The following is a 24,442-nucleotide window of genomic DNA, read 5'->3' on the forward strand; positions in this document are numbered from 1 at the left end:
TAGTTGTGTTTTTTTCCAGTGAAGGGTGCTGTTAATGTAGGTGGGGTGCAGCATGGTGCAGTGGCAATAATTCATACAGTCAAGTGCAATGCAAAATTTGTATTGACGTAATGTAGCAACAGTTCACAACAAAGCCAGTAGGAAGGCTGCCCAGCAAGGTGCATCTGTAGAGAGGGGCAGAATGTGGCCTGGCCATCTTGTACCCAAATGGGAAGGTGTCCAGAAGAGTTGTGACCCTATGCTTTCCCTCCTCATCTGGAACCTCTCATGACTGCTAGTACTGTCCCTACCAGATACCTTTCCCTACACTGTTCACTTGCATAAAGTGCACCAAGGGCCTTAAATAGGCTCTGCCTGATCCAAAATGGCTTACAGGGTAACATGGGGCAACAGCATCCAAACGGTTGCTTCCTCAGTAACCCAGAAAACCATAAAGGAACCATGTTACACATACTTCCTTTCTAGCTGCAGAGCCACTATGGTTGAGCACCACCTGCAGTAAAGAAAATAAACTGCACCTATCTACACTAAAGGCACAAAGGCATTTTGGAAGTTTGGTGAAGGCCCTTTTGTGTTTCAGCATAAATGTACCCCTGCACACAAAGCCAGCTCCATAAAAGATATGGCTTCGCCATCTTGGTGTGGAGGAATTCTGTTTCAAAATGTTTATTAGAAGTTTGAATAAACAAGAAAATACAATCTGCTCATTGAGCGCCCTCGCAGGGGCTACAAAACATGAATACAAATCCAAAGGGCAAACCATCACATTGTACATATGGGGGGAAGCCCTTCTCCGGCTACCCCCTTCCTGGGGGGGCAGCAGTATTTATTAGTAATGAAAGAGATTATAAGGAAGAGTGAAGAGTTAAGAAACAACAGAAAGAAGGTTAGAGAATAGAGAGGGGGCGTGGCTTGGACGCCGAAGGGAATGGACGCTGCGTGCTGAGCTGAGCTGAGCTCCGTCGGACCGTGATACCAGCTTCCCCTCCAGCCATACCGAATTGTGCGATGGACGCCGCTCGCTGAGCTTTCTCTCCAGCTATATCGAACTGTGCGATGGACACCGCTTGTCGAGCACCCCCTCCAGCTATATCGAATTGTGCGATGGACGCCACCTGCTGAGCTCCCCCTCCAGCTATATCGAATTGTGCGATGGACACCGCTTGCTGAGCCCCCCCTCCAGTTATATCGAATTGTGCGATGGACGCCGCTTGTTGAGCTTTCCCTCAAGCCATATCGAATTGTGCGATGGACATCGCTTGCTGAGCTCCCCCTTCAGTCATATCGAATTGTGCGATGGACACCGCTTGCTGAGCTGAGCTGAGCTCCGTCGGATTGCGATACCAGCTTCCTCACCAGCTATATCGAATTGTGCGATGGGCAGACGAGATAGACTGCCTGAGTGTCCTGAATCACAGAGCTCCTATCCCACCTCTGGAGTACGCCGTATAGCGGATATTTTCGACCCTCAAGCACAGAGGATACAGAGGACTATGGGCCGCCCTGCTAGTAAGATGGCGCTGAGAAGCCACGAGGCAGAACACAGCGAGGACTCCAGGTCGGCTTCAGAGGATAGGGTAAGGGAGCAGGATTGCTCAGATCACCCTCTTAAGCTTTCAGAAATGACAAAAATAGCGGCTGACATTAAAGGCACTTTGTTTTCTGCTATTAATGACCTAAAGGCTGACTTTATAGCTCTGTCGGATCGGCTATCCCAGAATGAAAGAGCAGAGGCAAAAAGGGATAGAGCGGTGGAGAGGCTGTGCTCCACTGTCTCATCCCACACCATTCATCTTATTCAGATGAACAAGCACCTCGAGGAACTTGACAATCGGGGGCGCAGACAGAACATTAGAGTGAGGGGGATCCCCGAGAAGATTGAGCCTGCGCAGATAAAACAAGCTTTGCAGTCAGTGTTTAACAGAGTGTTGGAGAGACCTAAGGATACTGATATTGAGTTTGTAAGAGTGCATAGAACGTTAGCATCAAAGCCAAGTGACACAGCCCCCCCAAGGGATATTATATGCTGCCTGCAAAGCTACCCATTGAAGGAAGAGATACTGGGGAAAGCAAGGAGGAATGATCAGATCTTTTTTAATGATCATGCTGTGGCACTATATCAGGATCTTTCTTACATTACACTACAGAATAGGCGAGCTCTGCGCCCATTGACTAACGTTCTAAGGGAGAGGGGTATCCCTTATCGATGGCGCTTTCCTTTTGCGCTGAACGCCACGTTTTCGGGAAAACAATATTATCTGCGCATGCCTGAGGATATTTCAAGCTTCTGTGCACAGCTACAAATTCCATTGACTGAAGTGCCGGAATGGTATAGGGAGTTTCGTTGCCCCCCGCTGGAGACCTCTCCACCGCATACCCCACAGCCATCTCCGTCGAAGCTAGCAGCCAAAAAACCTCGCCCGGATAAACCTCAGAGCTTGAACAGGGGCAGACCTTCACAACTTGGGACAGAGCACTGGCTACAGCCACATGGATGAGTTTAGAGTGGGAGCTTGTCTTCCTTCCTTTTTTTTCTTTTTTTTCTGGCTTTTCTCCATACGGACTTTATTGTAGTTGAACTGAATATGTTTATAAGGGGAATGGCCTGAGTGGTATAAGGATATGACTATTTCTTTTTTTTTAGATATAGTAAGCTAGGGAAGGAATCACACACCGCTATAGGGGGAATGTAGGGATGTTAAGAGTGGCAGTTGGGGGTATATTGAGCACTAAGATTAGTCAGAGTATTATGGGTGGTATGGTAGCTGGTGACTATTGCAGTTCTCATTATAGTTTTTATTATAGTTGTTGATTATTAAAGGCGCCTATAGCGCAATATTAAAATAAATCTCATGTACTTAATTCTGTTCATGAGCTCATCCTTCTGGCTGGAAGGGTATATATGTGGCCTTAATATGTGCTTAATTTTTGAATCACGGAAGGATTGGAGTGGTTTTTCCTTATATTTAAACAGATAATTAATAGTTTTTGTATTTTGGGTCTTATTTTATTACCATTTTCTGAAGGAAAGTCCTCCCATTGCTTCCACATGTGCATCGCTGTCTGGTTTATCCAGACGGGGATTCACAACGTTTTTTTTTCTTCTTCTCCTCTCCTACAGTTGATAGGAGGAGACATTTTACCTAGTCACTCCATTTGGGTGTCTATCCACCTAAGTGTTTTTTTTTTTTTTTTTTTTTTTTCTCTCCCTTCTTGTATTTATTTAATATGGCGTACTCTATGCTAGATGAACATGCTTTTGTGATCTCCCATAACGTTAGGGGTTTAAATACACCGGAGAAGCGATTGGCGGTGCTTAGGGAACTCCACAAGCAGAAACCGGTAGTGGTGTTTCTTCAGGAGACCCACTTCCGGTCCGGCAAGACTCCTAGATTGCATGATAGACAATATCCATATGTTTTCCATGCAACAAATCTCGAGGCCAAATCTAAGGGGGTGACAATTCTGCTACATAAAAATGCTGATTTCATTGTACACCAGCAGATGGCGGACATTGCCGGAAGGTATTTATTTTTGAAGGGGATCTGGGCGGGAATTCTGGTCACATTGGCCAACGTTTACTTCCCCAACACTGCACAGGTTACTTTTTGTCAACATGTGGTAGATGAATTGAAGGGCTTTGCATCTGGATGTGTGGTGCTGGGGGGAGATTTCAATTTAGCGCTAAATCCCCTTCAGGATACATCAGATGGCAGGTCCAGCATTTCGTATAAAAAGTTGCGTAAAATCAAGACACTTTTAGCTTCCCTTACTTTAGTAGATACTTGGCGCTTGGCAAACCCCTCAGGCAGGGATTACACATATTTTTCACCCTTGCATAATAAATTTACACGCATAGACTACATTTTTGTTACTCAAAGGGATATACCCCGTATAAAATCTGCTAAAATAGGTGCGCAGACCCTCTCTGACCACGCCCCTATATCGTTGCAATTTCACAAAATAAACATACATCGCGGCCCCCACTCGTGGAGATTAAACCCCTCCCTGCTTACGGATAAGGACAACACTGACAAAATAGCAGATATAATTAAATTATATTTTACAGAAAATGTCTCTGAAGAATTGTCGCCGTTTACAATTTGGGCGGCCCATAAATGCGTGGTTCGGGGGGAGCTCATACGGCTGGGGGCCGCGAGAAAAAGGGTTGCAGAGAGGGAGATTAACGATTTGATACAGACCATTAGAGACCTAGAGGGGAAGCATAAACAATCCTTAGCAACTGATATAGCAGTAACTTTATTAGATTTGAGGAAAAAATTACAAGCCCATTTGAACCTTAAAGCACAAAAGATCCTTTTCTTTAACCAGTTGCCGACCGCCGCACGCCGATGTACGTCGGTACAATGGCACGGGCAGGCATAAGGACATACATGTACGTCCCTTGCCTCCCGCGGGTCGGGGGCCCGATCGGGCCCCCGCCCGGTGCCTGCGGCGGTCGGTATTCGTTCGGGAGCGATCCCGGACGAGGGGACGGCCATTCATTCATGGCCACCCCCTCGCGATCGCTCCCGACGAATAGAAATCCCCGGTGACATCACTTCCTCTCCTGTAATGTAAACACAGGAGAGGAAGTGATGTATTCTCTCCTCCGTGTCGGTATTTTTCGTTCCGACACGGAGGAGAGCGGATCAGTAAGTTGCACCAACACTCACACACACAGTAGAACATGCCAGGCACACTCACACCCCCCCTTTACCCCCCGATCACCCCCCCAATTACCCCTGCCCCCCAGTCACAGTGACACCAATGTCATTTTTTTTTTTTTTTTTTTTTTTTTTGCATTGGTGTCATTTGTGACTGTAATAACTGTTAGGGCAGTTAGAGTTAGCCCCCTTTAGTTCTAATGTACCCCCCTAACCCCCCCAATAAAGGTTTAACCCCGTGATCACCCCCTGTCGCCAGTGTCACTAAGGCTGGGTTCACATTGCAGCGGTTTATGAGAACGGATGTGATTCGCACCGCACTGCAGTGCAAATCACATCCGATCTCTGTGCGATTCGAGTTCAGCCATTCGCCGCACCCGCCGCACCCGCCACACCCGCCGCATCCGCCGCAAATTCGCACGGGACCCTTTTTTTGGCCCGCAGCAGAATCGGATCGCATGGGTGTTCACACCATGCGATCCGAGTTTGCAGATCGCACTGCGATATGCGAACTGATCTGGGGGTGTCAGTAACATTTCACTGACACTCCCAGCAGTTCGCATAGGGCAGTGTGAACTGCCGCCGGGAGGCATGCGATGCGGGAACCCGCCGCGGATTCGCGGCGTTTCCGCATCGCTCCAGTGTGAACCCAGCCTAATAAGCGATCATTTTTCTGATCGCCGTATTAGTGTCACAGGTGACGCTAGTTAGGCAGGTAGGTATTTAGGTTCGCCGCAGCTTTTTATAGCGCCAGGGACCCCCATATACTACCGCATAAAGCCCCCTGATTGCCCCCTAGTTAACCCTTTCACCAGTGATCACCATATAACTGTTACAGGTGACGCTGGTTGGTTAGTTATTTTTTTTATAGTTTCAGGGCACCCGCCATTTATTACCTAATAAAGGTTTAACCCCCTGATCACCCGGCGGGTGTCATTTGTGACTAATAACTGTTAGGGCAGTTAGGGTTAGCCCCCTTTAGTTCTAAGGTACCCCCCTAACCCCCCCAATAAAGGTTTAACCCCGTGATCACCCCCCGTCGCCAGTGTCACTAAGGCTGGGTTCACATTGCAGCGGTTTATGAGAACGGATGTGATTCGCACCGCACTGCAGTGCAAATCACATCCGATCTCTGTGCGATTCGAGTTCAGCCATTCGCCGCACCCGCCGCACCCGCCGCAAATTCGCACGGGACCCTTTTTTTGGCCCGCAGCAGAATCGGATCGCATGGGTGTTCACACCATGCGATCCGAGTTTGCAGATCGCACTGCGATATGCGAACTGATCTGGGGGTGTCAGTAACATTTCACTGACACTCCCAGCAGTTCGCATAGGGCAGTGTGAACTGCCGCCGGGAGGCATGCGATGCGGGAACCCGCCGCGCATTCGTGGCGTTCCCGCATCGCTCCAGTGTGAACCCAGCCTAATAAGCGATCGTTTTTCTGATCGCTGTATTAGTGTCACAGGTGACGCTAGTTAGGCAGGTAGGTATTTAGGTTCGCTGCAGCTTTTTATAGCGCCAGGGACCCCCATATACTACCGCATAAAGCCCCCTAATTGCCCCCTAGTTAACCCTTTCACCAGTGATCACCATATAACTGTTACAGGTGACGCTGGTTGGTTAGTTATTTTTTTATAGTTTCAGGGCACCCGCCATTTATTACCTAGTCTCACTAGTGTACCCCTAAATTTAGGGGTGTCTACTTTCCAAAATGGGGTCATTTGGGGGGGGTTTGTGCCATCTTGGCATTTTATGGCCTTCAAAACTGTAACGCCCTTAGAAAGCCTGAAGGCGGTGCTTGGTTTTCGGGGCCCCGTACGCGGCTAGGCTCCCAAAAAGTCCCACATATGTGGTATCCCCATACTCAGGAGAAGCAGCAGAATTTATTTTGGGGTGTCATTTCACATATGCCCATGGCATGCGTGAGCAATATATCATTTAGTGACAACTTTGTGAAAAAAAAAAAAAAAAAAAAAGTTTGTAATTTTCCCGCAACTTGTGGCAAAATATAAAATATTCCATGGACTCAACATGCCTCTCAGCAAATAGCTTGGGGTGTCTACTTTCTAAAATGGGGTCATTTGTGGGGGTTTTGTGCCATCTTGGCATTTTATGGCCTTCAAAACTGTAATAGGTAGTGAGGAGTGAAATCAAAAAATTACGCCCTTAGAAAGCCTGAAGGCGGTGCTTGGTTTTCGGGGCCCCGTACGCGGCTAGGCTCCCAAAAAGTCCCACATATGTGGTATCCCCGTACTCAGGAGAAGCAGCAGAATTTATTTTGGGGTGTCATTTCACATATGCCCATGGCATGCATGAGCAATATATCATTTAGTGACAACTTTGTTAAAAAAAAAAAAAAAAAAAAAAGTTTGTAATTTTCCCGCAACTTGTGGCAAAATATAAAATATTCCATGAACTCAACATGCCTCTCAGCAAATAGCTTGGGGTGTCTACTTTCTAAAATGGGGTCATTTGTGGGGGTTTTGTGCCATCTTGGCATTTTATGGCCTTCAAAACTGTAATAGGTAGTGAGAAGTGAACTCAAAAATTTACGCCCTTAGAAAGCCTGAAGGCGGTGCTTGGTTTTCGGGGCCCCGTACGCGGCTAGGCTCCCAAAAAGTCCCACATATGTGGTATCCCCATACTCAGGAGAAGCAGCAGAATTTATTTTGGGGTGTCATTTCACATACGCCCATAGCATGTGTGAGCAATATATCATTTAGTGACAACTTTGTGTAAAAAAAAAAAAAAATTTTTTTTTTTGTCATTATTCAATCGCTTGAGGCAAAAAAATAAAATATTCAATGGGCTCAACATGCCTCTTATCAATTTCCTTAGGGGGTCTACTTTCCAAAATGGGGTCATTTGGGGGGGTTTTGTACTGCCCTGCCATTTTAGCACCTCAAGAAATGAGATAGGCAGTCGTAAACTAAAAGCTGCGTAAATTCCAGAAAACGTACCTTAGTTTGTAGATGTGACAACTTTTGCGCAAACCAATAAATATACAATTATTGACTTTTTTTTTACCAAAGACATGTGGCTGAATACATTTTGGCCTAAATGTATGACTAAAATTGAGTTTATTGGATTTTTCTAATAACAAAAAGTAGAAAATATCATTTTTTTTCAAAATTTGCGGTCTTTTTACGTTTATATCGCAAAAAATAAAAATCGCAGAGGCAATCAAATACCATCAAAAGAAAGCTCTATTTGTGGGAAGAAAAGGACGCAAATTTTGTTTGGGTACAACATTGCATGACCGCGCAATTACCAGTTAAAGCAGCGCAGTGCCAAAGTGTAAAAAGACCTCTGGTCATTTACCAGCAAAATGGTCCGGTCTGAAAGTGGTTAAGAAGGGGTTCTTCTATGAACACAATGACAAAACAGGCAAACTTTTAGCAAAGGCCCTTAAAGAAACATTATTATCGACGAATATTGCTGCAATTAAAACCAGTGCTGGTCAGACAACACAGGATGCTGCGAAAATCGCGCAAAGATTTCAGGAATATTACTCCAATTTGTATAATTTACCACAGTTACATAAACCTAGCGACCTAAGGGGGACGCCAGCAGAGATTACTAATAAATTCCTGGCTGACAGCGGACTCCCCAAACTTACTGAGGAGGAAGCGCTGTCGCTGGAAGAACCGATAACTGAAGGTGAACTCACCGCAGCTATTAAGGAATTAAAAAAGGGGAAAAGCCCTGGACCGGACGGTTTAACAGCCCACTATTATAAAATTTTTATGGAATTATTGATTCCATACATGATTAATACATTTAACCACTTTCGAGATCCACAAACGCTACCAGAAGATTTTCTGAGAGCGCATGTTACAGTATTGCCTAAACCTAATAAAGACCCTCTAGATTGTGCCAGCTATAGGCCGATTTCTTTATTGAATGTGGACCTAAAAATTTATACGAAAATACTAGCGAACAGACTGCGCCCATTGTTGCACAAACTTATAGGTCCCGAGCAGGTAGGTTTTATGCCTGGTAGGGAGGCGAAAGATAACGTGATCAAAGCCCTTAATCTTATACATAGGGCCCAAACAGAACAATTTGAAGGCATGCTCTTATCTACAGATGCAGAGAAGGCCTTCGACCGTGTGTCGTGGGACTTCCTGTATGCGACTTGCTCTCATATAGGTCTGAGAGCACATATGCTATCCTGGATTAAAACTATTTATTATAACCCTACGGCACAAATTAAGGTGAATGGGACACTGTCAGACAAGGTGCAGATACGGAATGGGACTAGGCAAGGGTGTCCTCTTTCGCCCTTGCTGTTTATACTCACCTTGGAACCGTTAATCCGCACAGTTAATTTATCATCCTCTATACATGGCTTCCACGTAGGCGATAAGGAATACAAGTGTGCTGCGTATGCGGATGATCTATTGTTTTTTATAACTCAGCCGCATGTTACTATGCCCAATTTGTGCACTATATTTAAGCATTACAGCTATATGGCAAATTTCAAAATTAATTATAAAAAATCCGAGGCCCTCAATCTTACGCTACAAGAGACTACGCGGGAGGCTGTTTTACGTAACTGTAAATTTAAGTGGGAATCTCGCTCCCTTAAATATTTAGGAGTTCATTTGACTCCCAGTCTAATTGAGATATATAGCCAAAATTTTTTGCCACTGTTACAAAACGTGAAAAAAGACCTGGAGAGATGGACACTCAAACATTTCTCCTGGTTTGGTAGGGCAGCGATCGTCAAAATGACAATCCTGCCCAGATTTTTGTATTTTTTCCAGACTTTGCCCATATGGCTACCTGCAAAAATTTTTCAGTCATTGAATGCTATTCTTAGACACTTCTTATGGGCATCTAAAAAGCCACGCATAAGCCTTGCAATACTTACTAGAGATAAAGGCAGTGGGGGAATGGGATTCCCCAATTTCAAAAATTATTATAAGGCCACTCATCTTACCAGAATGATTGACTGGACCTGCCATGCGGACAATAAAGATTGGGTGAAACTTGAAAACGATGTAGGTCCTATTCCAGTGACATATTCCCCTTGGATTCCGTGGGACTTGTGCCCTAAACAGCTTAAGCAACATCCCCTTATAGGGACCACTTTAAGACTATTACAAACAGTGGCTCAAACAACGGGTTTGACTACTTCACCTGGCCCATCAACAACGCTAGTAGATAATCCTGACTTTATACCAGGCATGCATAAACCTATCCGGCACTTTATATGTGGGAATTTGCCCTTATTAGCCACTCATTGTCTTGAGGGTAATAAGATTAAATCAATGTTGGATTTACAACACACTTTGGGTTTAACCGTTTTGGGGCAATGGACGTATAGACAAATACATGATTATATTTTGAGCCCACGGAGGATCAAACACTTTATACGACCATTAACGCCATTTGAGGCGGTTTGCCTTCGTGCCAAGGCTTCTACGAAAAATATCTCTCTCACGTATGCGTGGTTACAATCCGCAGCACGTCTGGAACCTAATAAACATAAGCTTTTCTGGGAAGCAGCATTAAATACATCATTTACAAACGACCAATGGCTACAGGCATGTGTATTTGCTCATAAATGTGCAATTAGCACTGGATTACAGGAAACTTCTTTTAAACTTTTGACGAATTGGTATAATACGCCAGTTAAATTGCATAAGTGGTTCCCCGCTGTTCCAGACCTATGTTGGCGTTGTAATCAAGCTAAGGGCACTTTACAACATATATGGTGGGAGTGTGACCTAATCAGACCATTTTGGGGCCAAGTGATTAGTATTATACAACAAATAACTGATACACAGATCCCCCTTGACGCTAAATGTTGCCTACTACATATTACTGACCTTTCTATGAGTAAATATAAAAAATCGCTGATTAGATTTCTTCTAACTGCCGCCAAGACAGTGATACCGAGATATTGGAGGAACACTACGACTCCCTCAATTATGGAATGGCTGGGGGAGATAGGATATTTGCATAAAATGGAAGAAATTAGGGCTATAGCCCATGAAAGCACGGACAAGTATATAGTTATATGGCGACCTTGGGTAGTGTTTAGCTATTCATCTGTATACGCCTTTCTGATACAAACATGAGGTGGAGGGGGCGTTGTGTGTTCGGGCTAGCAATGCCCGCTTGATTATTTAGGGACAATTGTATTATCTTTTTTTTTTTTTTTTTTTTTTTATATTTATTAGTCACATTTGGCCTTTGTATGATAGGCAATAGGGTGTATTTAGAGTGGTATAAAGTTATAATGCAGATACACCGGGTTTGAGTCTGTAACGCTATTGCTACCCTATGGTACACACAGGCAATTGTATTTGCGCTTGTTATGTATTGCTATATTTGTATTGTAACTGGCTAATTCTTTAATAAAATCTAATTGTTCAAAAAAAAGAGAATAGAGAGGGGGGAGAAAGGAATGGGGAAACTCGAACGCGGACACCCCGCCGAGGGGAGTCAGACCAGGCCTAGGCATGCGGCTTGGAGCGTAGGGAACTCGTAAGAGATCCACAGCTCCTAGACTTTTAGAAATTTTAGCATGAGAATCATGTACAACACTGGACATGCGTTCTTGAAGTAGCATAGCAGTCATGCGTGTCTTTAACCCTTGGAAATCTACCCGTTGGGTCTTCCAGGCTTGGGCAATGGTCCGCTTGGCTGCTATAAAAAGGTAGGTAGCCAGCTTCTGCTGAGGGCCTCGCAAACCAGGTTTCGGACAATGTAGGAGAGCTAGCTTAGCATCCCTTTGGATTGTTAAATGAAAGAGTGTCTGCAGCAAACCAAAAACCCTAGACCAGAACCCCACCAGCCTTGGGCAGGCCCACCATGTGTGCATAACAACATTACCCCGCTGCCCACAGTTCCGAAAGCATCTGTCAGTACTTCCAGGGAAAGCCTGGGCTGTGCGGGCTGGTACCCAGTACCATTGGAACAGTACTTTGTATGCGGCCTCTAGGGTGTTCGTGTTGAACAAGGATTTGGCTACCATTCTCCGGGCCTTGCTCCAGTCCTCCAAGTCTACTGGGACCTGAAGGTCTTTTTCCCTTTGAGCCATATAAGAGAGGAGTGCTGATGGCGGGCATCCATTCATGGATGCATAAATGGCCGAAATAAGGCCTGGGGACCCAGGTGAGTGTTGGCATGCATGCTCGAAAAAGATTTTTTGGAATGGGTAGGTGGACGTGCGACGCAGTGCTGCAATCCAGTGCTTTAATTGAATGAAACGATAATGTTCACTAGCCGGTGCCCCTTGCGTTTCCCGAATATCCTCCCAGGAGGGGAAGAAGCGCGAGGAAAGAAAATTTTGGACTCGTGGGTAGCCATGTGAGGGCCACCAGGAGAATGCTTGGGGCTCCTCCAGACCTGGGGGGAAAAGAGGGTTATGAGTGATGGGGAGCAGGGGTAGAAAGGGGGACATCAGGTTGCCGGAAAAGCAAACCGAGTCCCAAATCTGCAGACCATGTAGCAGCATGGGACTTAAAGAGGGAGGGCGCAGTTTCCGGGGGAGCCAGAGAAGTGCCTGGAGAGAACATGGGTCACAGTCAGGCACCTCCAAAAGCACCCACAAAGGAACATCCGTGGTTGCATGGAGCATAGTTAACGGGGAGATCTGTGCCGCTGTGTAGTATTTAGAGATATTGGGGACTCCCAGACCTCCCTGGAGCCTATGGGTAAAAAGGGTCGCTCTAGGTACCCTAGGTTGTTTGTGTGCCCATATAAATTGGTGGATCTTATTCTGTAGGAGTCAAAGGAAAAAAGTGGGTACTTGGGCAGGCAGAGTGCGAAAATAATAAAGGACTTTGGGCAGGATCGTCATTTTCGCTGCCGAGATCCTGCCTACCCATGAGAGAGTGGGAAATTGCCAAGCATGCATAAGGGTGGACACCGTACGCAGCAGGGGATAGTAGTTGGTGGAAAAAAGGGAGGAATAAGATGGCATTAGTTTGATACCTAAATAATCGATCTCGTGGGATGCCCAACGATAGGGGAAATGGTCCTGGAGGCGCTGCACCAGTTCCAGAGGGAGGTTGACGTTCAGCGCCGTGGTCTTGGAGGGATTAATTTGAAGGCCTGAGAAGGCTGAGAACCGGTCCAATACTAGTTGCAGGTTGGGCAGGGAGATGAGTGGGTCTGACAGTCAAAAGGGCGTCGTCCGCAAAGAAATTCACTTTATATTGAGTGCCCGCGTAAGGAACTCCCGAGATGCCACTATTGGCCCTGATCGCTGCCGCCAGCGGCTCCAGTGCCAGGATAAAAAGCGCTGGGGACAGGGGGCAGCTCTGTCTGGTGCCCCGAAGTATGTGGAAAGGGTCAGAGAGAAAGCCCACATATTTTACCAACGGTGCGGAATAGAGGGCCTGGATCCATGTCAGAAAACGTGACCCAAATCCCCATTTGGTTAAAACAAATTGATGGTAATCCCAGGAGAGCGAGTCAAATGCTTTATAAATATCCAGGGAAAGCAAAAATCCTGGGATTTTACGCTGACGAAGTATATGAAGGAGATGGATAACCTTGCGGACATTGTCCCCTGCCTGGATACCGGGCACAAAGCCCACCTGTTTCCTGTGAATGAGGGCCTAAAGTTATCTGTTGACTCACATGCTCAGAACTTTTCCCAGGACCTTCAGGTCAACATTCAGCAGGGAAATGGGACGGAAAGACTGCGGGTCCGTGGCTTCCTCAGGTGACTTGGGGATCATAGAAATGTGAGCTTTAAGCAAGTCTGGCGAGGGCCGCGCACCTTCCCGCCAGGAGTTGAAATAAGAAGTTAGGTGGGGCGTGAGCAGGGGTGCGAATGTCTTATAATAAAGACCGGTAAAGCCCTCCGGGCCCGGGGCCTTGGATGGCTTAAGGGACTTGAGGGCTTGGGCGACTTCCTGTTCAGTTATAGGAGCATTCAAGTTATCCTGGGCACTGAGGACAATGAGGGAAGACTAAACGTTTGGAAGAAACTCTCAGCCTTGTCCTGATCAAAGGCAGCTGGTCTACTATATAGAGATGAGAGAAAAGAGGGAAAGGCGGCCACTACCTTAGATGGATTTGACGTAAATCCCCCTCCTCTCACCTGTAGTCGAATCGGCCTGCTTGGGCGCCCCACAGAGTTAAGTTTCCTAGCCAACAGAGGACCAGGTTTGTTCTAGCAACTATAGAATTTATACTTGGACCAGCGCAGGGCCTTCTTAGCCTGAGTAGAGGTGAGCAGGTCCAACTGAGTGGCCAAGTTGTCACGGGTCTGTCTATGGGCTACCATAGGACGTGCCTTCCATGTCGCATCTGCTGCTTCTAGCAAGGAGATCGATTCCCGTATCCGCTGCTCTCTGGTTCGCTACGTACGGGAAGCGATCTGAATCAGATTTCCCCTGACCATCGCCTTGTGGGCTTCCCACAAGGCAACCGGAGATTCGACCGAGCCCACATTTTCCACAAAATAGGTTTGGATATGTGTTTGTACCTGGATACAGGTGGCTTGTGTACTCATTAATCCGCCAGAGATAGGCCGGGCGGGAGAATCCTGCCAAAGAGATTTCGAGAATCAAGGGGTTATGGTAAGACCACGGGGAGGTGGAAATAATAATCTTATGTACCAACGGCAGGGAGCTGAGTTGCAGAAACACATGATCTATTCTACAAAAATTCTGGTGGGGGTTGGAGAAAAAGGTAAATTCCCAGGACAACGGGTGTTGCTCGTGCCACACGTCCACCACGCCATACGAGATCGCACAGCGCTTGTTCTTGAGAGGCATCGTGAGACGGAGGCACTTCCCTGAGACTACGTCTGTCCAGAGTGCAATTAAAAACAGAGTTGGAGTCTCCCATCATAATCAGCAGGCCTTTTTGATGCCTGGTGATCACTTGAAGCAGATGCAAGAAAAACCTCTGCTGGAATGAATTAAGAGCGTAGTATGCAACCAAAGTGACCTCCTGGTCCCACAGGGTGCATTGCAAGATTGAATATTTACCTGTAGGATCTGCTATTTCCTTAGAACAGTTAAATTGGAGGTTACGCCGAAAAGCCATAAGCACCCCTCTATGCTTTTCAGAAGCGGAGGCCGTAAAGAACACTGGGTAATGGGAGGACAAATATTTGCGAGATGAGGATTGGGAAAACCTGGTTTCCTTCAGACAGACCTTGTCAATTGATTGAGATTTTAAGTGACGGAAGACCTTCGACCTTTTAATGGGGGAATTGAACCCATGGATATTCTGCGAGAATATTTTCAATGCATTCTGAGCCATCTGGGGGGGGGGGGGGGGGGAGCGAGATTCATATAATTATAGAAGTAGACATGTAAAACACATAATCACCACACCTGGTGGGCATTGCATCCTGACTACAGTACACTTGGGGGGGTGGCTCTACCACCAACCACAAGTCTTGTAATTAAATAAAACATAACAGTAATAACAATAATACCGCCCCTGCAGAAGGCTATTAAAACTAGAACAAAAACAGAAGAGATGAGCTAGGCCCATCTCGCAGTACCTTCACCGAATAGCAGTTAACATAACAAGTAATGCAATTAGAGGCTTTCAGCAACCGGTGTCTCCCTACAGGGAGCGCCCGAGGGGAGAACGTAACCCCTGTCTCCGATCGTGACTCCTACGCTGGAGTGCCGCTGGGCCATCAAAGGTCCTGGGGAAAAAAATAAAAATAAAAAATAAACAAAAAAAAGGGTGGACCCCGTAAGGTCCAGGGCCACAGTCCAACAGGAAGCCACCAGCGTGGACCATAACCTGCCTCCCTAAGGGAGGTAAACCCGAAATAAACCATGACTTGACCCGGGCAAGGAAGGGAAGGAGGGGAGGGAAATGGAGGGATTGGGGAAAGAAAGGGGAGGGGGGGCGAGGGGGGAAAGGAGGGAACTAAGAGGAGTGAAGGGGGGAGGGGGGAAGGAAGGAGTTGGAGGGGGGAGAAGGGGGAAATAGGAGGGGAGGAAGGGAGGGAGCAGGAGGGGGAGATGGGAGGAGTAGGACGGGGGGAGCAGGGAAATAGGGGGAACAGGGAGGGAGTAAGGGGGGAGAAAGGGGAGGAAGTAGGGAGGGAAGGAAGGGAGGAAAGGGGGAGGGGATTAGAACACTATATAGTTCCCAGGGTCCTGTAATTAACCAGTATGCTCAGAAGTATGAACTTTGTATATAGTAATCCCTGGTACAGGCCCCCAAAAAGGCTGCACCAATCCTACTTGGGATATGGTCCTACAAAACAAGAGAAGATAAAAAAAGGGGGTATATCCCAGGATAAGGCCCTCAAATTAGTTGGAGAGCTTGGGCGAAACCAGTCAGTCTTATGCCGCGTACACACGTAGCCGACTATCTGACGGACTTAGTCTGGCGGACTTCCCGCCGGACTGTCCGTCCGACTTTCCGAACGGGCTACTTGCCCACACATGGCACTTTTGAAGCGGACTACTAAAAATAGTTTATTGCACAGCTCCGGGGGTCTTCTCGCCAGACTCTTCTGCTATCTTCTGCTAGCTCTTTTACTAGCGGAGGAGCCCGGCTTTCTTCCTCGCCGCCGCCCCCTCTTCTTCCGACTTCGGGGGTCTTGTCCCCCTCTTCGGTTCTTCTGCCGGGCCACCGCGCCTTCTTATAGCTCTTTTACAGGCGGTGGCCCGGTCTTCTGTCGCCGCTGCCGTCGCCGCCTTCTGTTCTTCTCTTCTTCAGATGTTGACTCGTCGCTCCCTCCGCTCACAATGGCTCCTCTGGGACTGCGACACCATAATGGGTGGGGACATCATCCGGTGATGTCTCTATATAAGTCGCTGTGCGTCGCGTCGGAGCCATTGTGAGCGGAGGGAGTGACGAGTCAACATCTGAAGAAGAGAAGAACAGAAGAACAGAAGGCGGCGACGACAGCGGCGACAGAAGAACCGAAGAGGGGGACAAGACCCCCGAAGTCGGAAGAAGAGGGGGCGGCGGCGAGGAAGAAAGCCGAAGATGGAAGACCCCCGGAGCTGTGCAATAAACAATTTTTACCCTGTGTTGTGTTTTTTTTTGTACTTTTTTTCACAGGTGAATGGGTAGGGGTACATTGTACTCCATACTCATTTACATAGGGTGGGGGGCCGGTATCCGGGGGCCCCCTTATTAAATGGGGGCTCACGGATTCCGATAAGCCCCCCGCCCGCAGACCCCAACAACCAATGGCCAGGGTTGTCGGGAAGAGACCCTTGTCCTCATCAACATGGGGACAAGGTGCTTTTGGGGTGCGCGGCCCCCCCTTCCCCAAGGCACCCCCCATGTTGAGGGCACGCGGCCTGGTACGGCTCGGGGGGGCGCTCGCTCGTCCCCCCTTTCCTGGCCGGCCCAGGTAGCGTGCTCGGACAAGGGTCTGATGTGGACCTGGGGGACCCCCACCCCTGATTTTTTTCGGCGTTGGGTTCCCCTTTAAGTCCACACCAGGTGGCGGGTTCAGCGACGTCTCCTTCGCGGGCCCCGCCTACCTGGAGACCCGCTCAAAATGAGTGGACTTTTCTCCGGGCGGGAAAAGTCTGTTCATTTCAAAAGTACGAAGGACTGGCATACGCACGGCCGGATTGCCCGCCGAAATGCAAGTCCAGCGGGAAGATTGGAGTGCAAAACTACTTTCTAAGTCCGCCGTACTTTTGGGTCAAAAAAGTACGCCGTAGGCTACACACGGGGGGATTGTCTGGCGGACTTGAGTTTGCTGGACTTTTCCACCAGATTGTTTGATCGTGTGTACGCGGCATTAGTAGGGCCAGGTCATCGGCAAAGCCCAAGGTCCCAGAAGAAGGCACTTAGAGGCCTGTAGACTGAATAAAAAATAAAAAGTACAAAATAAAAATAAAAATTATAAAAACAAAAATAAAAATGGGGGGGAAGGTAGGGGCAAAAGGGGCATGGTCATATCACCTGGTAGAAACCGGGTTCCAGCGTAATGAATGGGCTCACCCGTGCAGTCTTCATCCTGGATCTGAGTAAGGGGATTGCATAAGCGGCTGAGTGTCGGGTAGGGCCCGTTTTTGGTTGCTGACCGGCTCCCATACGCGGCCCATGCGCCTAGAAGAGGGCCGAGGACCCGGAGCCTTTTCCCGATTGTTGGGGTTATCTGGAGGGGGGGAGCAAATGCAGTGCTTCAAAAGTCGCCTGGGCTTCCTCCACGGTGCGCACAGTGTAGCTCCTGCCTTGGTAAGCAAATGCGAGACGAAAAGGAAAGCCACAGGTGTACTTAATGTGGCATTCCAACGGGACTGAGGTGTATGGTTTTAGTTGTCGCTAGGGATGAGCCGAACACCCCCAGGTTCGGTTCGCACCAGAACTTTCGAACGGACCCCAAATTCGTATGAACTTTAGAACCCCATTGAAGTCTATGGGACTCGAACGTTCAAAATTAAAAGTGCTAATTTTAACGGCTAATATGCAAGATGCTGTCCTAAAAAGGGTTTGGGGACCTGGCTCCTGCCCCAGGGGACATGGGTCAATGCCTAAAATGTTTTTAAAAATGGCCGTTTTGGCGGGAGCACTAATTTTAATGACGATTAAAGTGAAAAAAAAAAGTGAAATATTCCTTTAAATATCGTGCCGGGGGGTGTCTGTAGTATGCCTGTGAAGTGCCACGTGTTTCCCGTGTTTAGAACAGTCCCTGCACAAAATGGCATTTAACGGAAATAACATCATTTAAAACTGCTTGCGGTTTTAATGTTATATCTGGTTCCTGCAATATGGTTGAAAATCATTGAGAAAAATGGCATGGGTAGCCCTCCCTGCCCATTACCAGCCCCTTTGGGTCTTGTACGCATATTAAGGGGAACCCTGTACCCATATTAAAAAAAGGAAATGCGTGTGGCCCCCAGGCCCTATATACTCAGAACAGCAGTATACAGGCGGTGCAAACAAGGCAGGGATTGTGTAGGTTTGTTGTGTTAAGTTGAATCTGTTTGTAATTTTCAACTGGTACATTTTTAAAGTGTAGCTCCAGTCAAAAAAACTATTTTTAAGCTTTTTGGAAAACATAGGGAAGGGTTATCACCCCTGTATAATTTGTTTTGTCGTCCATCTTTTTTCCTCTCACTTGCTGTTGTCTCCTTCCGTTTGCAAGTAGGAGATGTTTGTAAGTTGGATGTTTGAAAGTAGGGACCTGCCCTATATGCTCTGCAGAAATGGCGGAACAAGGTGTTGGTTTTGTCACAACATTGTAAGCCCTCAAAGTGACTCTTGGTGGGCGCTGGAGCGCCCTGCTGTGAACGATTATATCAAGAATTGTAATTACATGCCATTGTTGAACAGTGGTAGAAAAATTGACCTTTGGTGGTTGTGGTGCTGGTGCCACAACACTATAAGTCCTCACAGTTACTCTGGGTGGGCACAAGAACGGGCCCTCCTGTGAAATATTATATCAAGAATTGTAATTACATGTCCCTGTTAAACAGGGGCAGAAAAATTGGGCCTTAGGCACTGGTGCTGGTGCCACGACACTGCAACCTCTCCCATATACTCTAGTTTTAGTGCAGGAATTAGCCCTGCTGCAAAGCATTGCATCACAAATTTTAATTAAACGCCCCTGTTAAACAGGGGCAGAAAAATTGGGCCTTAGGCACTGGTGCTGGTGCCACCACACTGCAACCTCTCCCATATACTCTAGTTTTAGTGCAGGAATTAGCCCTGCTGCAAAGCATTGCATCAAAAATTGTAATTAAACGCCCCTGTTAAACAGGGGCAGAAAAATTGGGCTGATGGCATCACCCAGAACCAGAAATGTTCTTCCAACATATCAGCGGAGGAGGAAGAGAATAGACAATCAACATAACAGGACAGTCACTCAGCATCAGCATAGGCAGTCTTGAAGGGATGTGATATTTAAAAAAAAATTATTCGGTTACATCAGCTTCAGGTGCTTGGTAGCTGTGGGTGATCCAAGACTGATTCATCTTGATGAAGGTCAGTCGATCAACTGATTCGGTGGACAGGCACACCCTGTGATCGGTAACAAAGCCACCAGCAGCACTGAAGGTGCGTTCCGAAAGAACGCTGGATGCAGGACAGGCCAGTAGCTCAATTGCATACTGTGCAAGCTCTGGTCAGTGATCCATCCTCAAGACCCAGTAAGCCAGAGGATTTTCGGTGGGAAAGGTGTCCAAGTCTGACCTTGCCCCTAGGTATTCCTGCACCATGTAAATCAGACGCTGGCGATGGTTGCTGGAACCGATCATACCTTGGGGCTGCGGACTAAAAAAATTTCTGAAATCATCAGTCAGACGGCCACCTTCTCCACCGCTCCTTCTGACCGATGCCTCAGCAACACGTTGTCCAGGACCAGGAGTTTGTAACCTCCCAGTCTCTGGGAACGCGTTGCACATACCTTTCTGCAAGGCCTCCCAGAGATGTCTCATCCTCTGCTCCCTCTGCGATGGCAAGATAAGGTCGGCAACCTTACCCTTGTACCGTGGATCAAGGAGAGTGGCCAGCTAGTAATGGTCCCTCTCCTTGATCCGAAGAATACGAGGATCCTTCCGCAGGCTTTGCAGGATCAGGGAGGCCATGCAGCGTAGGTTAGCTGAGGCATTCGGTTCGGAGTCCTCTGGGTCACTAAGGACAACATGATCCGCAGCTACCTCCTCCCAGCCACATACAAGTCCACGGGTTTCTTGGGACTGTAAATCATCCCTACAAGACTGCTGCTGCTGCTGATGCTGAGTGCCAGCCTCTACCTCCATGCTGACACAACCATCCTTTTCCTCCTCCTCATCCTCTTCCTGTGTGATGGGTGGCACAGCAGGAACACTGTCTGGTCAAAGGGGGCCTTGAGAGGCAAGGAAGTCCTCCTCTTCCTGCCTCAAGTGCCCTGTCCATTATTCCACGCAGCGTATGCTCCAAGAGGTGGACAAGAGGTACAGTGTCACTGATGCATGCACTGTCACTGCTCACCATCCTTGTGGCCTCCTCAAATGGTGACAGGACAGTGCATGCATCCCTGATCATGCCTCACTAGCGTGGTGAGAAAAAACCGAGCTCCCCTGACCCTGTCCTGGTGCCGTAGTCGCACAGGTACTCATTGATGGCCCTCTGCTGCATGTGCAGCCGCTGCAGCATGGCCAACGTTGAGTTCCACCTGGTGAGCATGTCACATATAAGGCGGTTCTTGGGCAGGTTCAACTCCTTTTGGAGCTCAGCCAGCCGAGCACAGGCATTAAATGATTGGCGGAAATGCACACAGACTTTCCTGGCCTGCTTCAGGACATCCTGTAAGCCCGGGTACCTGCCCAAGAACCGCTGCACCACCAGGTTAAGGACGTGAGCTACACAGGGCACATGGGTCAGTTGTCCCTGTCGGAGGGCGGAGAGGAGGTTGGTGCCATTGTCGCAAACCACCATTCCTGGCTTAAGCTGGCGTGGAGTCAACCACCTCTCGGCCTGCCCCTGCAGAGCTGACAAAACATCCGCCCCAGTGTGGCTCCTGTCCCCCAAACAAACCAGCGCAAGCACGGCATGGCATCGTTTTGCCCCTGGAACGCCTACGGAATACCGCTGGTTCTGAGGACAGAGCACTGGAAGAGGCCATGGAGGAAGAAGAAGAGGAGGGGGTGGAGGAGAGAGGTGTGTCACAACCAATAGTAGCATTTTGGAGGCGTGGTGGCGGAACAACCTCCAACACTACTGCACCTTGTCCTGCATCCTTCCCAGCTGCCAGAAGAGTGACCCAATGGGCTGTGAAAGACAGGTAACGTCCCTGTCCATGCCTGCTGGACCATGAGTCAGCGGTAATATGCACCTTACCGCTGACCGCCCTGTCTAGCGAGGCAAGGACATTGCCTTCCACATGTCGGTAGAGAGCCGAAATCGCCTTCCGTGAGAAAAGTGGCGTTTGGGGACCTGCCACTGAGGAACCGCACATTGTACAAACTCACGGAAGGGGGCCGAGTCTACCAACTGAAAAGGCAGCAGTTGAAGTGCTAGCAATTTAGCCAAGCTAGCATTCAACCGCTGGGCATGTGGATAGCTGGGAGTAAACTTCTTTCGCTGGTCTAGCAGCTGGGGCAGGGACATTTGCCTGCTATAATCGGACGTGGGTGTACTACTAGCAGAGTGCCCGGAAGCACTTGGCTGTGACACACCTAATTCTACACCTTCATTTCTCTCAGAGCAGGTTTCAGAGAGGACTGAAGGTCTAGTGGGGTTGGAGATGCCAGCTGATGAGGAGCAAGGAGAGGCCCGCTTTGTTCTTTGGTGTGGGTCTTTGAGGTACGCTTGCCAACGAGCTGCATGGCAGGTCAACATATGTCTGGTCAAGCATGTGGTGCCCAAGCGGCTGATGTTTTGGCCATGCGAGATACGCTTGAGACATATGTTGCAAATAGCAGCGGTGCGATCTGATGCACTGGTCTCAAAAAAGGCCCACACCAAAGAACTTTTAGAATAACGCGCAGAGGCAGCGCCCTGCACAGGCGGAGCTCTGCGGTGTGATTCAGTCAGTGTGCTGCCCCTAAGCTGGTCCCCGGAGGGCATCCTGCCTCGTTGGACATGTGCCTCCTCCTCCTCCTCCTCCTCTCTCCTACCAGGCACCCACGTGGAGTCAGTGCCCTCATCATCCCCTCCCTCTTCATCGCTGGAGCAAACCTGGCAGTATGCTGCAGCTTGTGGAACATGACTGCCAGATTGCTGTGCTTCTTGAGCATTGTCAGTACTAGAATCCCTTTAGGACCCAGCACAACTCACCTGACACAGCCTGTGTCTGGGAAACAACAGTGATTGGCCAGCTCACGTTTAAATCACCTGTATCAGCATTCAGTCAGTGCTCGTGTTAGAGTTCACTCGTGTTTTGATCCAGCTGATATTTGCTCTGTGACTTTCGTGTTTGACCCGGCTTGTTTGACCCTCCTTACTTGCTTCTGATTCTGTACCGTTTGGATTCTGACCTACCTGTGTATGACCCAGCTTGCCTAGACTACGCCTTTCCTGATTCTACTAGTACCCTCATCTGCAGCAGTGAACCACAAGGTCCAGCAATCATCTATCCTCATCTACAGCAGTGAACTACAAGGTCCAGCAATCATCTATCCTCACCTACAGCAGTGAACTACAAGGTCCAGCAATCATCTACCTTCATCTGCAGTGGTGTACTACAAGTCCCAGCTGACCTGCTCTGCTTAGACCTGCTCATGGTATGTGCTTTGAACTCTTTGTATAATCAGCACACCTGAACTGTTACTTGTTATCTGCACCTAGCCTGACATTAACACGAGCCAATACATAAAGGGAAACCTATCATGAATCCTGAACAGGCTCAGTTGTTTACACAAGAACTTTGCAGTTTATCACATCAAGTTCAGGAAATGGCCACAGAGCTCACCAAGGTGCAATCTCCTTCTACTACCACCATTACTAAAACTCCATCTGAACCAAAAATTCCTTTGCCCGACCGGTTTTCTGGTGACCGTAAAGCGTTTTGCAACTTTAAAAACAGCTGCAAATTATATTTCAAGTTGAGGCCATCCTCGTCTAGCCCTGAAACTCAGAGGGTTCAAATCATTATCTCTCTACTACAGGGTGACCCCCAGGCTTGGGCCTTTAACCTGGAACCTAACCATCCAGCCTTACTAACAGTAGATGCCTTCTTTGAAGCCCTTGGGTTGCTATATGATGATCCAGATCGTGCTGCTACTGCAGAATCGACCCTGCGTAACTTAAAACAAGGAACTACCACAGCTGAAATGTATTGCTCAGAGTTTCGCAGGTGGGCCCCGGAATCTGGCTGGAATGATGCAGCTCTCCGCAGCCAGTTTAGAATTGGCCTTTCAGATGCTATTAAAGACGCTCTGGTCAACTTCTCCTACCCAGCCTCACTGGAGGAGGCTATGTGTCTAGCTATTAGAATTGACCGCCACCAGCGAGAGAGAAGGCGAGAACAAACAATGGCTGTGGCAAACTGTATACCTTCCTTACCACCTGATTATTCCATCTCCAGTGCCAAATCTGAGGAAGAACCTATGCAGTTAGGCTCCACCCGGTTATCTGCCCAGGAACACAAACGCAGGCGTAATATGGGACTCTGCTTATACTGTGGCCTCAAGGGTCATATGCTCCGTTCGTGCCCTACACGTCCGGGAAACGCCAGGACCTAGGTGATTGCGGGGAGGTCACCTTAGGTCTACTCTCGTCTCCCCAGGGGGACAATCGTATACTTTTACCCGCTGTCATTCACTTTGGGACAGGGGCTCATGAACTGCTGGCCTTGGTGGATTCTGGAGCAGCTGAGAATTTTATTGATAAAACTCTGATCACCTCTTTGTCCCTGGAAACTCATGCTCTAGATTGTCCAGTCCGCCTGATCTCCGTGGATAATCGGCCTCTCTCACAAGACCTAGTGCTCCAATCCACCAACCCTTTCCAGTTACAATTAGGGGCTTTGCATTGGGAGAAGATTTCTTGTCTTGTCATTGACTCTCCATCCACTCCTTTGATCCTAGGCCTTCCTTGGCTTCAGAAGCACAATCCTGTAATTGACTGGCCAACAGGAGATATTCTGGCTTGGTCCAATCAGTGTAAAAAAAGCTGCATCCAACACCTTGTTCGACTTGATACCTGTCAAGTGGGAATAGAACAGATTCCACTTTGTTATAAGGACTTTCGGGATGTGTTTTCAAAAGGAATTGCTGACAGTTTACCTCCTCATCGCAGTTATGATTGTCCCATTGACCTCTTGCCTGACACTACACCTCCTCGAGGGAGAGTCTTTCCACTGTCTGAACCAGAGAATCTTGCTTTGCAAGAATACATCCAGGAAAACCTAGTTAAGGGTTTCATCCGTCCCTCC

The sequence above is a fragment of the Lithobates pipiens genome, unplaced genomic scaffold (genome assembly GCF_037356315.1).
Source record: "Lithobates pipiens isolate NorthernLeopardFrog02 unplaced genomic scaffold, aLitPip1_a1.2 Scaffold_1, whole genome shotgun sequence".
In the NCBI taxonomy this organism is placed as follows: domain Eukaryota; kingdom Metazoa; phylum Chordata; class Amphibia; order Anura; family Ranidae; genus Lithobates; species Lithobates pipiens.